The 17,432-nt window shown below is 44.7% G+C and overlaps 1 protein-coding gene across 1 annotated transcript in view; it reads right to left on the reverse strand.

Moving 5' to 3' along the window:
* Positions 1-9,552, reverse strand: part of BRIP1 (BRCA1 interacting DNA helicase 1) — a 1,426,214-nt gene extending 1,416,662 nt beyond the window's left edge. The window contains exon 1 of the mRNA XM_086954933.1: positions 9,479-9,552. The gene's annotated coding sequence lies outside the window, so the exon portion shown is untranslated. The remainder of the gene's footprint in view (positions 1-9,478) is intronic.
* Between the last annotated feature and the right edge of the window lie 7,880 nt (positions 9,553-17,432).

Genomic DNA, 17,432 nt, shown 5'->3' on the forward strand with positions numbered 1-17,432 from the left:
GGCTGATGGTATTGTAGGATAATGAACTGCAGGACGCTCACGCAAGTAGATCTGTTATTGCACAGCGCTGTGTTCTCCCTTGGGTTGCAGAGGTGGGAGGGCTGGTAGGATCACCGATGACAACTGCCCTCTGGGATATAATGTGATTGTTGTTACACATATATCCGGCCAAGCTCTGTGTGTTGCTGCAAGGGGAGGACATGCATGGGAGGTCATTAAGCCTTGTGCTTACCGGATTCGTACATTTCTCTGCGTGTTTAACTAGATGGCCCGTAAAATGGGAGGAAATGGAGGGGTATAGTCGCAGCAACACACTAGCTGTGCGTGTGACCCCTAAGGCAACATGAGTCGCAGCAACACACTAGCTGTGCGTGTGACCCCTAAGGCAACATGCTGACTTAGCCTGTATTTTCTGGTTGTTACAGAAGTTTGGACGACCTCTCCTCAGTGTTCCCCCTAATTGTTATGTCATTCCCTATTTGCTCATTGTTTTGGTTGCAGCAGTCCGGAACATTAGTACATGTCCTTAGCCCCTGTACGCCAAGGAGGGCCCCACCCCTGACAACCCTAGCGATCAAATGCAATAGCAATGACACGGGCTAATGTAGTTACGTGGAACATCCGCGGCATGCACACACCAGCGCAGCGTTACTCTATATTTGCTTACCTCCAGAGGCACTCTGCTGGAATCACCTTACTACAGGAAACACACACAACACAGCAAGAACTTGATAGGCTGCATAGGCATTGGAGGGGCAGGTGTATGGTACATTGTACTCCGCGCACGCACTGGGCACAATTGTTTAGGTGAGGACGGGCATTCCATTTGTCTGTGAGGACGTGGTGACAGCACCTGACGGCAGATACACTCTGGTAAGGGGGACCCTTAATGGCCTGGCAATATTCCTGGGGTCGATATATATGCCCCAAACGTCGATCAGCCGTCATTTCTGACACGGTTGTCCTCTGTGTTGACGTCTCACGCGGGACTTCCCTGGCTGCTAGGTGGGGACTTTAATTCAGTACTCGACGTAAATATCGACAGATCCTCCCTCCCCCTCCGAAAGACACCAGCTGTGTCAAATGCGCAGGCGCTCACGGTTTGGCTATCACACTGGGCACTGATAGATATATGATGTGCCCTACACCCCAACTAACGTATCTATTTCTACTACTCTGCGCTGCACAGCTTACATGTACGCTTGGCCAGGGTAGTGGGCTCACACTCTCTATTGCACCTGGTTGACATGTCGGAATACCTGGGCCGGACGCATTCCGACCATAACCTCTTGCGCATTCAGCTCAACTGGGACGCTGGTCTTCCCCCCACATGGCGCCTTCAGCCTGCCGTGCTAGAGGATCCAGAATTCCGTGCATCCCTCGGAACGGCTGTCCTCACATACTTTGAACTTAATGAAGGTACGGCGAGCAGTGATCTGGTGGAATGGGATGCCCATAAAATAGCGACTAGAGGTCACTGTCTGGGGGCCACTTGGAACATCCGCAGGCGTCTATCTCTGTCACTCGCCCGCCTAAAATTGCAGCTACTCCACTACGAGGGTGAGGAAGGGGGCAGACATTCAGACCGCCTGGAAGACCTCCGAGCTCAGCACGCTAATGGAGCAATTACGCTGCCATAATTACACTGCTCATACTGCTCGTATGCATGCTACAGCAGAAACAGCGGGCCACCTCTTAGCTTGGTTGCTGAAACAGGAAGGTCGGCACGCACCAATTGGAGCTATTCGTACACCAGGAGGGACTCTGGTGTACACACAACGCGAGATTCATGGTGTGATGGTTGAGTACTATGCACAATTATATCGGGCGAGGAGACATTGCCAAGGCCCAAAGCTGGAAAGATTTCTAGAGCCTGTCTGGCTGCCCACAGCATCAGCAACGCACCAGGAGGCGTTCAATGATCCTCTTACCTTAGACGAGCTCGGAGAGGCGATCCAATTTATGGCGTCTGGGAAAACGCTAGGGCCGGACGGCCTCCCAGCAGAGTATTACAAAGCCTATCGGGAACCTCTGGTGCAACACTTACACACCCTCTACACCGTAGCGCTCTGGAGATGGACACGCTGCCCCACTCAATGAGCGAGGCCTACCTGGTGTCCGTGCTGAAACCAGATAGGGAACCCACAGCCCTGGGATCTTATAGGCCTCTGCTGTTACTCAATACTGACTATAAGATATACACCAAGGTATTGGCGGACCAGCTGGCATTGGTGGTCCCTGAGTTGGTTCACAGTGATCAAAATGGGTTTGTACGAAAATGCAGCAGATCACTGAATCTGCGAAGGTTTTTTAGGGTGGCCTCGGATAGTGTGGGGACTTGGCCCAGAGCAGGGTGCCTTGTGCTGGAACTCGAAAAGGCCTTTGATTGTCTTGAGTGGAGCTACCTAGCGGCGGTACTAACACGATATGAGTTAGGTCCCGGATTCCTACAGATGGTTGGCCTCTTGTACAAGAATCCCACTGTCAGAGTCAGGTAGGGGCCATACATCTTTGATGCCATCCCAATATGCAGGGGCACCAGGCAGGGGTGCCCGCTATCGCCCCTACTGTTCGCCCTAGCAATAGAGCCCTTAGCAGCAGTGCTGCGTGCAATGCTGGGAGATGAAATACCCCTGGGTGACGCGGTCCACCAAGAATCGCTATATGCAGATGTCCTATTGATCTACGTAAAAGCCATTGGTAATATACCAGCACAGCTGGCGGATACCCTACGCAAGTTCAAGGATATTTCGGGCCTCCGCGCGAACGCTGGCAAGTCCTGCATCTCCGCCTTTGGGAAGGGAAGTGGAGATCCGGGGTACACGTTGCATGGCTCGAGGATACAGTGGAGAGAGAGCACCTTCCGCTACCTGGGTATCCAGATCTACCGTCAGCCTGCGGAGCGATTTGATGGTAATCTGGGACGAGCCTTGGCGGCAATCAGGGCGCAGGTACGCTTCTAGAATACGCTCCCGCTGTCGGTCGCTGGTAGAGTGGCGCTCTCCAAAATGGTGACCCTACCCCGACTCCTATATTATTTCGCTAACCTCCCTCTATATATTCCAGCATCTTTTCTCAGCACACTTGCTAGGTTGCTCAGGGATTTCCTTTGGGGGAACACCAGACATAGACTGGCATTGACTAAATTGTACCTGCCGACTGACCAGGCAGGTCTTGCTGCGCCCTCTTTTGAACACTACTACTTGGCCGCACAATTGCAGTGGGTCTCCAGTTGGCTTGCAGACAGGGGCTGTGAGGACAAGGCGACTACGCTGCCTCCCTACTCGCTGGAGCAGATCACCAGACTTTTCTACCCGGTCACTAAAACCACTGGGTGGAGGCCACTCCTTTTAGCGGTCGCATATAAATGTTATCGCCGCAGCCTCTACCTTAACAGAACGCTCATCCCCTATGCGCCAGCAATACCAATAGAGAGCTCCCCCGTCAGACCTGGAGTACTAACACTCGTGGAGCTCCGGGATTGGCATGAAGCGGACGGGCAGACACTGAGAGATCTGTATCTGATAGGAGCAATCCTAAGGTTTGAATCCCTTGCTGAGAACACAGGGCTACCACCGGAGCACTTCCTGAGACATAGATCGTTGACTGCGACACTAACTGCTAAATGGGGGGACACGACTATGGAACCGCGCCAACACTTTACGATACAATACCTCCAGGTTGTGGGACAGGGCCGGCATTTAATTTGCTGGTTTGCGGCGTCACTCCGAACACACGCAGCGATTAGCCTCGATCCACTTTGCCACAAGCGGGAGACAGACCTGGGGCGCCAGTTGTGGGATAGGGAATGGGAAAAAGTGCGGAAGAGCCCAGTCCAAGTGCCCAGAAATTTGCGTTTTCGACAGATACAGCTGTTTATAGTCCACAGAGCATATCTCACCCCTGAGCTGATTAACAGATACTTCCACCGCAAGGATGCGGTATGTCCGCGTTGCTCGGAGCCGTTGCATACATATACAGGATGCGAAATTCCCTTTGAATGGCCCACTTACCTCTTACATTAGTTCCATAGAACCCCAACCACAAAAGTTACATCTAGGTTCCTTGATCTAGGATTGGTGGTTGTCAAGCGCATTCTCACGAAGCGGTTTAATGCACGGGATCCGCCACACATACATGCTCCCATTTAGCTTGGGCCAAAGTAGACATACTTACTATAGTAAGGGAGGAAACGATGGGACTAAAAAGAGGCCCATAGCTGTTCAGTGGGGGGGACTGCTCCTGACCTTGCGACAGACCGGGGGGGACAACTTGGGGGTGCAGCTGGCAGACAGTTGATGAGCTTATGCATTGGAGGCTTAATATCCCACCAATAGTTGGTAGTACCATTAGATACTCGCACGCACTCCAAGTAACGCCGGTGGCGGGCATAGCCGCAGCTAATAGAGGGGACACTTCTACAAAGCCGATGTCAGGTGATGGGATGAAGGGAGTGGTGGGGGGCCATGGGGAGGGACGATTACACTAATACCGGTTAATGCTGCCATGGTTTGTTTAGTATTGATAGTTCTGATCATAACAATTTTTCAACTGAATTTGTGGCAAGATTGAAAGAGACTCTGTGGCACTGCACATGCTGATGAGACCATGCAATTACTGTTCTGTAACCCTCATTCTCTATGACTTGGATGGCTCTGGAGGACCAACCCAGGTACAGAATTTGTGGGGGTATAGCTAGGTATATCCTGTTCAATGCTTAAGCTGAATGATATGCTTGTACCATGGCTAGACAGAGTAATGTACTGATGGCTCTCGATGTGGCACGTTGCCTTTTTACGGATATGTAATGCAAAAATGAATAAAAACAGATTTGATCGAACAAAAAGAATGAAAGTGACAAGCTGCTATTTGAGAGCTGTGCATTTGCTGCAAATAAATACTGAGTTTTTGAAGGTAACAATTATGCTTTTTTTCCCAGCAAAGGTGTTTCTTATGGAAAACTTACTTTGTTTGCCCTAAATGGAAAGTTATATTTGAAATATGTGGATATTGAGTAACTCATATGCTGATGTAGACAAGAGGCTGCAATTCTAAAACACATGTGAAGCGGATAGTTGAATGATAATTCAAACTAACTGGCTGCTGTGGTTATGACCTTTGTGCCAGAGGGCATGTGTTGCTTTGGCTGTTTTATCAGGTGTCGGCATTTAATACTGATAAGCTTTTTCCTGGCATTTCTGCTGGTAAACTCATATGAAATGCTTGGGTGGTCACTACTGATAATCCTACTTGGGGTGCCTATAGTGCAATGTTACATAAATGGTCACTATTTTATAGTGATAACGTTTGCTAGAAGCTCCGGAGGACTTTCCTTGAGCAAAAGTAGCTCTCACTACAGAAACGGGTGGCGACCCCTGCCCAACAATTTTCCCTTTCTTACCTACTCTACTCCTTCTCTCCCTTTTCCTTTCAGTCACTACTTTTTTCTTTCCCTTCTCTTTATTTTATTTATTTATTTATTTTGAAAGTTTTATAGAGCGCAAACAAGATCCTTACGGATATCAGAGCGCTGTACACACAAATGGGATAAAAAGACAAAGGAGTAATAAATAAAACAAGTCATTTTGTGCAAAGATGAGCAAACAGTAAAACAATAGAAACAAGGTTAGGTAGCAACGGTGCATAGGTGGTCTGGTTGAACATAGTCATGGGAGGAAAAACAGTGAGTTACAAGATTTCTTTAGTCTATATTCAGGTGAACTTAGCTAAAAAGAGCGATTTTACTTACTCATCAAGGCGCAAGCAAATTACAATAGGAGTAGGCAGTGCTTAATTTGTAAAAGAATGAGCGCTGGGGACCAAAGCTCTGATCCGGGAGTGCTATTAAAAATGAGCATGCCCAATACCAAGGCTGTGTAGTGTTCAATTCATGTCAAGCCCCTTTAATCCACTACTAGACACTGCTGTCCCATTATCTCACTATTGCTGTCCCCTGCTTCCTCCCTTTGTGCTGGGTTTGCATCTTTTTCCTCCTACTTCTTTTCAGTTTGTGTTTTTCTCTCTCTTGCTCGCAGTCAGAATCTGATGAAGAAAAAAAAGTGCTGGTCCCCAAGACGAGTGCTCAATCAGGAACAACCTACTGCCTGTAAGTCGTTTAAAGTAAAGCTATACGTCAAGGATAAAACAAAGGAACAGCAAAGTGACATCCCCCAAGAGCAAAAATACAGTGTGCTAACAGCCAACAGGCGGCAGACGTTCAAACGTTAATGACCAGAGACCATAGTTATTAGAACAAATGTATCAAATAAATTGTAACAATTCTCTAGGTATAAAATAGACAATTAATAAACATTCAATGAATATTCCGCCAAATACAATATACAATCAGAAACATGGTTATATATATATAGTTGAAACCCAGGCACAACACACATACATGTAACTAACTCATACTTACTCATTCATGCAATCACAGTATTCAGATCGTTGAAGTTGTTATACACAGAATGAGCCACAAAGTGCTTTATAGTTCTTCCAATATATCATGTAGTCACCATTAAGACATATATTTCCATTAGGTGAAATAATTTTTTCAAGACTTCATGTAAACCTTAAAGGTCAAGAAATGATGGTATTGGAGGCAGCATGAAGATCATGGGACACCACCGCCACCGCCCATTTCGGTGGACGACCCAGAATGTGGGTCACACCTTCTTTAGGGCGCAGTAAACAAGATGCAAGGGCAAACTGCGTGTGCCTGGGAAACCTGAATTAGTATCAGTTCAGCCTGAGCTGGCTGTATAATCTGAAAATCCGAAATGGGTTTTGGATAAGAGAGGCCCCCCAAGGGATGAAATAAATTTGCAAGCAGCCTACAGGGCATCAATTGGAAGCAGGATCTGATGGTCTACGAGCCAGACCCATGAAATGTCCAAACGTATATGTGGGTGGGGCAAGCCCAGGGCAATGCTAGAAAGTCCCCGGTATCTGGGGATGGGCCAATCGAATGTTGACACGACTCCGGATGTCTAGGTGAGGCCGAGATGAGTGCCCCTGGGTCCCACCGGCAGCCACTGGCTAAAATTAAGCACTGGAACCAGGGTACATGAGTGAGGATGAGCATAGCGGGAGAACATGAAGGTACTAAGAGCAAAGAGAAAGTTGGAAATAGTCATACCCAACGGCCTTCAATCACAGAGGGTTGACACACCGGAAAAAAACAGGTAAATCTGCAGACAATATATAGTTTGTGAATATGGTTGGTGAATTAATAATAAGTACTACATGACTTGACTACATGTGGCCAGCAGCCCTTTCTGCTGCCATGAATCTATGAGGCACAAAAAGAGATTCCAGTCAGTTTTATCCTAGCAATCCCATCCATGGCAATATTTACAGCAGGGATGTGGAATTCCTATAGCACAACGCCCAGGACATATGGTTTGGGGTCAAGGGCAACAAGTTTTCATGGGTAGTTTGTCCTTGGGACAAGTAGGTCCAACCCCCTTTAGCACAAACCCTTTGGCTGCCAGTTTGCAGTATCACATTAAGAATCAGGGAAGGGCACAGTCTGCAGTTAAGATAATATTATTGTCCATATGTTAATGCTGTTCAAACTTGTACCTATGGTTTATTAAATGAAAGCCTTTATTATTAGGGTGAGAGCTTCAAGTAAATGTCGTAAGCTCTGACTGCACTACTGACAGTGGTTCCAGTATAGAAATGTGTTCACAGCAATATGAGGCTATGTAAAATGCTCCCAGAATGCTCTCTGATTTGATGCTAATATTTGCAAAAGCTTGAAAGCAAGACTGATGATTCTTTGCTTTCAAAATAAAATTTAACATTTCAGGTACTATTTCTTTGCAGCAACATTTAGTAACATGTGTTGATGCATGCTTGTATTTCCCAGAAATATTCATAATGAAAATCAGTGTAACCAGTCTCAATAAGATTATGGGAAACAAAAATAAACAAGCATTGGCAAAGCCAGTAGGTCGGAAATTGGTGGTTTGCTTTTTTGTTTTGTCAATGTGTGACTTGTTTTGGCATGGCTTTTGTAAAACCTTATTGGTGTGGGAGCTGCCGGTCCCTCGCCATTATAACAAACATTGGCAAAAGCAAAAATTGTTTTTGGTTTCAAAAAGCACACACTGCCACAGTAGTTACTGGCACTGAACTAAACTACTTTGTGTGCCGATATGCTTCTTGTGAAACAGCAGAATGCGGTCACTCACAGAGAGACACAATTGTTATCAATGCAAAAAGGTCATGCTCAACGCCAGACCAATTTAGGGGCCCAATTATTAAAGTAAGTCTCAAAAGTGCACCCATGGTATATGTCCTTGCATAAGAGCAGCTATATGGCTTTCGCGAATTCCCAGGAATATACAGAGGTAGGACAAGAAATAGTACTCCCAGAAAATTTTTGTGAACTGCATTTTAGCATGAGCAAATTTGCATGTGTATATTTGCAAGTTTCCGCAACTCTGGAAGAAGGTTTACGTCTGCCATTGTCAGGAGGTCATTTCCAACATTTCTCAGTATAAAAAAAAATTACAGAAGAGTTGTTGAAAACTCTTAAAACATACTCAAAAGGCATTCTAACCCTGGAACTGTTGCTTGCCGCTACCTTCAGCCTCAGTATGTAGATCTACTGAATGTGGCAACATAAAGGAATTGCAAGTATTCAAACACTACTATGATATGAGCCCTGGCATAACCAGAGAGGCTATATCAGTGCTCTTATATAATGAGATTGCTGCCATAATTTGTCGCTGCACTACATGGCACCAAAGAGAGAAGTGGATTTTGTTACAGGACAAGTAGATTTACAATGCACCCTGCCACATTGACAAGTAGATATTTTATTGAGTTACTGTATCTGGGGCCAGTCTTTTCTTGTGGTCTGACCTAGGTAATAACCTGTGAAGACATCGTTTTGCAAAGTTGCATGCTCGAAACCTCAAAAATCCTACTGTTTTTGGTAACAGAATGTGGCAAGTACACAAAACTGAAGGTTCTAACAAAGATTTCATGTGGCCAGGCTCTCTCCAGTTCCTAATGCCGTACGTTTTACTTTGGGAGTTTTATACTGAAAATTTAAGAGGATCCAGTACAGGAGCTTCATACAAGTACCCCATAAAAGGTACGAAGCTGTATCTAGGGGCTCACGAGAGCTTCTCCTATACAACTTTAGACCATGAGCCATGCTTCTCTGGTTACCCTAAACGGCTAAATAAGCAGTTCTCCCTGAAGAAGCCAAAACAGTAGCGTTTTATATTTATTAGACAAAAGCTCTATAGAAAGCAAGTATGAAAGTGTTGCCGTTGTTACATTATTAAAAACGCTTTTGGGCTTCGTAACGGGACAAAATTAACTGCACAGATGCCAGCACAACACAGTCTCTATAAAAGAGGATCTGGCACCAGAGGGAGGACAACTGTCAAGAACCACATCAACGGTGTTCATACGGAGGTATACTGCAAGAGAGATAAGGGAAACATATAAGTATTACCTGCTGCGAATAGCTGCGCCACTGTCAGCAACACTTCAACATTTCCCGCCTCCTAACACGTCATGACATCCAGCCAATCAGAACACAGCGTCAAAGACAATGATCACAGCCAAGCAGCGACCAATCAAACCAAATGATGTGTTTGCATCCAAATTCTCCAGACGTGCTCTGGAATTCCCCGTAAATGGGACATACTTCCCATCGCAAAACTTTATTTCGACTTTTAGCCAACCTAAACGGCATATGTAAAAATAAAGCAACGACACAATCGGTAAAACGATGTCATAATAATTTACGTGTTTTCCCTTTAAATCCTGAGATTGGGGAAGAAAACCAATCACGACCCGGAAAAAAGATCCACCCTCTCCAGAAGACTACTACTATTGCTGCCCCGGAAAAACATTATTCGAACTCCGGAAGTGATCGCTCAGTTGTGGATGGTTTGAGTAGTTATTCAGTTGTGTGTTGCAGGTGGGTGTTTGTTGTGAGTGCGACCAGATCGACGAGTATCTGCCTGCCTTTTAGCGTCGTTGTAAAGCATGACCGGCTAGTGGAGACAAACAGCAATGCTAGCAGGGGGCAGTTAAGGGTGGGTGGAGCCTTTGGTGGGCACGTTGTGTATTTTTGGGAGTGGGCGAGAGTAGAATGCGCTGTCTACTGGCAACACTTCAACACTTCTGTTGTGGGGGCGATAGATCACACAGGAAGAAGTACGGGATATAAAGTAATTTATTAAGTTAACAGGGAGCCAGGGGACAGCTGTGCGCATAAGGCAAAGCGATAACGGTGACAGTGACAGTGGTGACCTCACATATATCATCTCCGAACATTCGGAGATGACGTATGTCGCGCGCTACCATAAACAGTGAAAACACATTTCAGTTATAATGAGCAATTCACAACATCTCCCTTTTTCCCCAACAAAATGCAAAATTAATAAATAAAACGATGCAAACACTATCCTACAATATAGTCATCAAAACGTTTTGGCATTCTAACAGTTCTCCCAGATTTGGATTTTGTACACACGGAATCCGGCTTGTCGGCACTAACGACCTTCCCCCTCGTGTGCACATCATGTGCATTTGACAAAAAAGTGTCAGGATTTCTTAGACCAGTCTCATTCAAACTGACTTCCCCTTGGGAGCAATTTAGCCATCCATCCTTCATTACTGTTAAGAATAGGAGCCAGAGTCAAGCGTAGGTTCAAGCTGGGATTTATTTCTGGAAATAATCTCCGATTCAAACACCCACAACCAGCGCCATCCAGTCGTGAGGAAGCCAACGTCCAAAGTGACGTTCGAGGAATCCTCGCAACTGAAGGTCTGGATTCCAGAATCATAGCAGAGATCTCTCGTGCTTGCAAGCACGAGAGAACAAAGTGTATAATATGCATATAACATCTTCCCCACTAAGAAGGGAAACAATGAAAACATACAAAAGAAAACATAAGCAATAGCAATGAGCAAACAAAAGAATTAGTAAAGTAATTCAAAATTATTCTAAAACATAGTCTCTCAATCTGCAGGACAACTGTCTTAAACGAATAGCCCTTTTTGTAGCAACCTCGGAAGTTTCCTGTGGAAACGATTCGAGAGATAATGGTAACTCTGCGGGGACAAAAGATTGTGATAAAGCAGAGGTGGAAGAGAGAGAGTCTGGAGAAAATTGGGAAGGAGCGGAGGCGGTAGCCTCAGAGGACGTAGAGGTTGCAGCAACTGGATTGGAGAAGGTATCAGCAACTGGATTGGAAGAGGGTGGTTGTTCATAAAGGAAATCAAACCAATCACAATGCTCAGAATCTGAAGTGGCATGTTCCCTGATGACATGAGCTTGAAGTGGAGAAATCTTAACAAGAGCTCGCTTGTTCCACCACCCACTGTCATCAAGAAGGGCTGAGGTTTTACTAACTTGTGTGACCAAATTTGGAGAGGAAAATTTAGATCTCCCTTTTGACACTCTTTTGGGATTCTTGATAAGAACCATATCACCTTTTTGCAAAGGGTGATCAACAGAATGCTTACCTACATCAAAACGTGATTTCATTGACAATTGTTTAGCACTCACATGATCTTGAACAGAAAAAGAAGAATCAGACAAATCACAATCCTTATGCAACCAACTAGGATTGAGGGCAGAATGGACTCCTCTTTTGCGAAGTAAGCTAAATGGTGAGACCCCAGTTGTGGAATGCGGGGAGGTGTTGTAGGCCCACACTTTGTCATGAACGAAAGGCAAAGGGTCAAGCCTAGAAGAAATAGAAGTTTGAACACCCTCCTTAATAATGCGATTACATCTTTCTACTAGACCATTTGAGGATGGTGAGTACAAGGCAACTTTGTAATGAGAAATATCGTGACACTTGAGGAAAGAGCACATTTTCTGAGAGACAAAATGGGTTCCATTGTCAGTAACGATGGACTTGGGAAAGCCCTCGACGTCAAAAACAGACTGTAAAAATTTGATGGCATTGTCAGTAGAAGCAGAATTGCAAAAGGAATAATAGAGCCATTTAGAGTGATAATCAACAAGAAGGATAAGAAACTTGTGCTCTAAAGGCAAAACATCATATGGACCAGAAAAGTCCAAAGCTACTTTGTCCCATGGACGGGCCGGTAGAGGAACAGGGCATAAAGGTGTGGAAAGGGTTTTCCAATGCTTATCAGAGAGGATGCACTGGGTGCAATTGTCAATCATCTTCCTAATATGAGAGTCCATGGAAGGCCACCAGTAGAATTGTTTGATGCGTTGACAGGTTTTAACAATGCCAAGGTGACCCTGATGGGCAGAACGAATGATATGATCACGAACAGACTGAGGGGGAACAAATAGATCATTGCGCATGACCATATCATTGACCAAAGAAAGTTCTTCTGAAACATTAGCAAAACCTTTAAGTTCAGAGGGTAAGGTTCTACGTTCGGGCCATTTGTTGACAATGAAATCCTTAACTTTACAGAGAACAAGATCATTAGCATAAGCTGTATTCCATTCTGCTTCAGAAATGGGTTGACATTCGGCAACTGCATCAATGGTGGCAACAATACACTCAACATCATCATTTACAATTGAATCATCAGTTAAAGACATTCTAGAAAGGCAATCGGCCCTGAAATTTTTACCTCCGGGAATGTGTTTGATGACAAAGTGAAATTCGTGAAGCTTAGAAAGGAGACGAACAAGTCTAGCGGAAGCCCTATTGGAGGCACTGTCAGAGAGCATATGCATAAGTGGCTTGTGGTCTGTGTAAATTTCGAACTCGCGACCCCAAATGTAGGATTTGAACTTTTGAATAGCCCAGACGTAAGCCAGGGCTTCTCTTTCAATTGTGCTGTACCTGGTTTCAGCAGGAAGAAGGGTTCTGGATGCAAAGGCAACCGTGTGTTCTTTGCCCTCAACCCACTGACCCAGGACAGCGCCCAAACCAGTAAGACTGGCGTCTACAGTGATAAAACACATAGAGCCGTCGCAAAAAGGATTCAAAGCAGGTGAATCTTCGATGATCTTTTTGACTTGGTCAAAAACTTTTTGCAAGTCTTGGGACCAAACGAATTTTACACCTTTTCTTAAGAGTGTTCTTAAAGGTTCAACAATTTGTGCGTAACCATGAACGAACCTGGCGTAGTATTCAGACAAGCCAAGGAAGGAGCGAAGAGCATCACGATCCTTGGGGGGTTTAGCATCACGAATGGCTTTAATTAGAGAGAACTTGGGTTTGATACCATTGGGAGAAAGGGAGTGACCCAAGTAATCCAGCTCTTGGACACCAAATTTACACTTATCGTGTCTAACAGTCATGCCGGCTTTTTCCAGGACTTGTAACACGGTATTGAGGGTGTGATTGTGCTGAAAAGAGTCGTTGGCGTAGACCAAGATGTCGTCTTGGTACGCTTGTACGCCAGGGATGTCTTGAAACAGGTTGTCCATTAGTTTTTGGAAAATGCTGGCTGCAGAGGCCAAGCCAAAGGGAAGTCTAAGGTACTTGAAAGCACCAAAGGGGGTGATAAATGTAGTTAACTCTTGAGACCTGAGGGACAAGGGAATTTGGTGATAAGCAGACCTAAGGTCAAGGAGGGAAAATAATTTAGCCCCACCTAGATTAGCCAATAGGTCATGAAGTTTGGGAAGGGGGTGACAATCAACGATGATATTATTATTTAGGGAGCGTAAATCGGCACACAACCTGACCTCTCCAGTTTTCTTGCGAACTAGGACAATGGGGGAAACCCATTCAGATGAATCACAGGGGGCAATGATTCCTTCATCACAAAGATTTTTAAGAACGCTTTTAAGTTCATCTCTAGCGCTCAAGGGAAGAGGGCGAACTTTGTGGACAACAGGCTGAGCATTGGGTTTAAGTCGAATTTCGTGTTTAAAACCAAGTACGGTGCCAACCTTGTTTTTAAATAAGTTTGGGAAAGAACTCAGCAAGGAGTCTATTTTGACTATGGGAAAGGAGAGATCAGAAATGTCAAAGTTCCCAGAATCATGACTAGTATAATAGTCATGAGGGATGTCGCCTAAGGCAATGGGTTGATCAGAACCAGGTTTGAGGATCAAGCCCATTCTGGCTAAGTCAAACCAACCTACAACATCCCTGCCTTTGAGGGCAACATAAACTTTGGTGAAAGTGTATCTGCCTAGACAGGCAATGTTGGAATAAAAGAAACCCAACATATCAATGTCTTTTTCACCAAATGCTTTGAGATGGAGATCGGACTTGGAAAGAACAACTTTACTCCAATTTGCATAAAACGTAAGGTCAGACAAAATGGTGATGGGAGAACCAGAATCAGCTTTAACCTGGATGGAAATTGTACCAATCAACAATTCACACAAGGGACTCTTAATTTTAGTAAATTCAAGGGAATCACATTCAATTGACAACACAACATCATTGAGTCTGGAGGAACAAGACTCTACATTTTCTTGAATCTCAATATTATTAACTCTAATGAATCTTTTGCGACCCCTGCAAACAGAAGGTAAATGACCAATTTTCTTGCAGGAGGAGCATTTTTTGCCAGAGGCAGGACATGTGGGAGAATTGCCAAGATGATTCCTGGATCCGCATCTGTAGCAAATAAGAGGTTTCCTATTTGGTTGTCTTGAAGAATTGTTGACAAGGTCAATGGAAGTGAAACCAGAAGCTTGTTCGACTAAATGAACAGAAGGTTGAGATGTGCTTTCTTGTAGAATCTTAGAGGAATAAGTTGCACGTTCAATCCCCTTGGCAATATCAATTGTTTCAGTTAAAGAAGGGTTTTTGCAACTTAGTAAACGTTCCTGGATCTTTTTTGAAAAACAAGCAAAAATAAATTGATCTCTGATAGAGGTATCTGTGCTAGCGCCAAAGTCGCAAGTAGAAGCTAGGATTCTGAGTTGAGCAATATAGTCTTCTACGCTCTCATCAATGCTCTGTTTACGTTTGAAGAAATTATGACGTTCCAAAACAATACTGGGTTCATCGTCATATTGTTTGTTGAGGCGAGCAATGGCTTCTTGGTAAACATTCCAGTTGTCACCAGACTCACCAGTAGGAGAAGAAATATGGGGTAGGTTTTCAAAAACTTGTTGAGCAGCAACCCCCAAACAACCATAAAGAATGGCAACCTTGCGAGGAGGATCATATTTGGTGGCATCGATGGCCACTAAATAGTTCTCAAAGCCTTTGAGCCAGTTGCGCCAAGCAAGAGTAGGTTTTCCAGGGGTTTGGAGGAAAGGAGCTGGTGTTTGGAACTGCTGAGAAGAGGCCATGGTGAGATGAGAAGACTAAAATAAAATATGATAGAGTCAAAAATGTTAATGAACAGTAAAGCGTGCCTACCGCTGTTGATAATAAATGACTTTAAAATGAAAAAGTCAAATAAACGTGGTAGACAGTAAAGCGTGCCTATCGCTGTGGTTGATAGATGACCTTGGGATGAAGAGGTCAAATAGACCTTGGAATGAAGAGGTCAAATAAACATGGTAGGCAATAAAGCGTGCCAATCGCTGTAGTGAAAATAAAAATGAAACACAGTAAAAAGTGTTTAATGCTGTTGATAAAAAAAAATGACTTTAAAATGAGAAAGTTAAATAAACATGGTAGGCAGTAAAGTGTGCCTATCGCTGTGGTTGATAGATGACTTGGAATGAAGAGGTTAAATAAACGTGGTAGGCAATAAAGCGTGCCTATCGCTGAAGTTGAAAATAAAATGAAACACGGCAAAACGTGCTTAATGCTGCACTGTAATGCCAGGCGAAGGCTTGGAAAGTCGTCGAAAATGGCCGCCAGCGTTGTTGTCAAGCGTCGTAGTCAAGGATACGGTACGACGTGATTTTCCAAGGGCGGTGGGCTTGTTTTGAGGACGTAGCGTAGCGCGCGTGAAGCAGCGCGAGGAAAAGTTAGAATGTTGCGCGCGTGACTGGGCGCGCGTAGCAACTGGCAAAAACAAGCAACACCAGGAAAAAGGGGAGAAATCCACGCTGGGGGCCAGGTGATGGACGGGAGAATGTCCAAAATTATACGACCTGGACTGGTTGGACTGGAGGCTGGTACGATGTTGAAGACGAGAGGTGATCGAGTCTTGGTGAGTCCTGAAAGCTTGACTGGCGGTGGGTGCGGAGAAAATCCCGATCGTCGCCAAATATGTTAAGAATAGGAGCCAGAGTCAAGCGTAGGTTCAAGCTGGGATTTATTTCTGGAAATAATCTCCGATTCAAACACCCACAACCAGCGCCATCCAGTCGTGAGGAAGCCAACGTCCAAAGTGACGTTCGAGGAATCCTCGCAACTGAAGGTCTGGATTCCAGAATCATAGCAGAGATCTCTCGTGCTTGCAAGCACGAGAGAACAAAGTGTATAATATGCATATAACAATTACTTCTAGAGTCCATCATATTGTTCTCATCGCAAGGAGAACTTTTCCTCCCAGGGACATCTTCCCATTCCAGTATGCTTTCATGAAGGCCGATCTCTTTCCTTTCCTTTCATTATAATTTCCTCTTGTCCTTTCTTTAATTTGATAACATCGTCTTTGCTTCTCCAGCCTGTTCCTTCAATGCACACTGAACCTCTAGATCAGGGGTCTCCAAACCGGTCCTGGAGGGCCGGATCCATGCCAGATTTTTAAAATAGTTACATGTATCTCAATGGGGATATCCCAAAAATCTGGTTTGGATCCGGCCCTCCAGGACCGGTTTGGGGACCCCTGCTCTAGATGCTTCACAAACCCTTACAGGGTCACTGTAGAATGATTCTCCCTTGGTCACTTTGCAAGGTTTTCTCACTAGGATCCAATCCCCTACCTCTATTTCCATGTCTTTTGCTCTGTTGGTAATATCCGCATACTTCTTGGTTTTTTCTTGCTTACGCACTATTTTCTCTTTTAGTCCGAGTTCATTTTCGCTTATTTCATGGGTCGTACAACTTCCCTTGTACCAATCACCAAATTTTGGGGTAAGCACATCATTGCATTTCCTCCCCCTCATCAAGTAGACGGGTGTGTTCTTGGTTGTTTCATTTGGTGTGTTGTTGTACATATTTATTTTTTCGCGGATGTGCTCTTTTACGTTCAGGTTAGAAGTTTTAGCCAACTGGATGCCTTCTTTAATGAACTTGTTCATCCTCTCCACCTGGCCGTTGCTCTTCGGGCTATACAGAGGTGTCTTCTCTTGTTTGATGCCTGCTGTGTTAAAAAACTCTGAAATTTGAGAAGATACTAGCTGGGTGCCATTATCCGATACAATAATCTTAGGTTGGCCTTCCAAAGCAAAAAATTTTTTTAAAAACTTGATCACTGTAGAAAAAGAGAGCGACATGCTAGTGTCAATGCCCGGATGGCTAGCGCAAGTCGCCTATTAGTTTCCATTCTGAATAATTACCAAAAAAAGAGACGGGCGCTGGGAGCAGGAATCACAAGAACAGAGTTTATTTCTCATGAGGAGAGCCAGTCATTTCAGACACGAAACA

Source organism: Lissotriton vulgaris, chromosome 2_1, assembly GCF_964263255.1.
Source record: "Lissotriton vulgaris chromosome 2_1, aLisVul1.2, whole genome shotgun sequence".
NCBI classification, from domain to species: Eukaryota; Metazoa; Chordata; class Amphibia; order Caudata; family Salamandridae; genus Lissotriton; species Lissotriton vulgaris.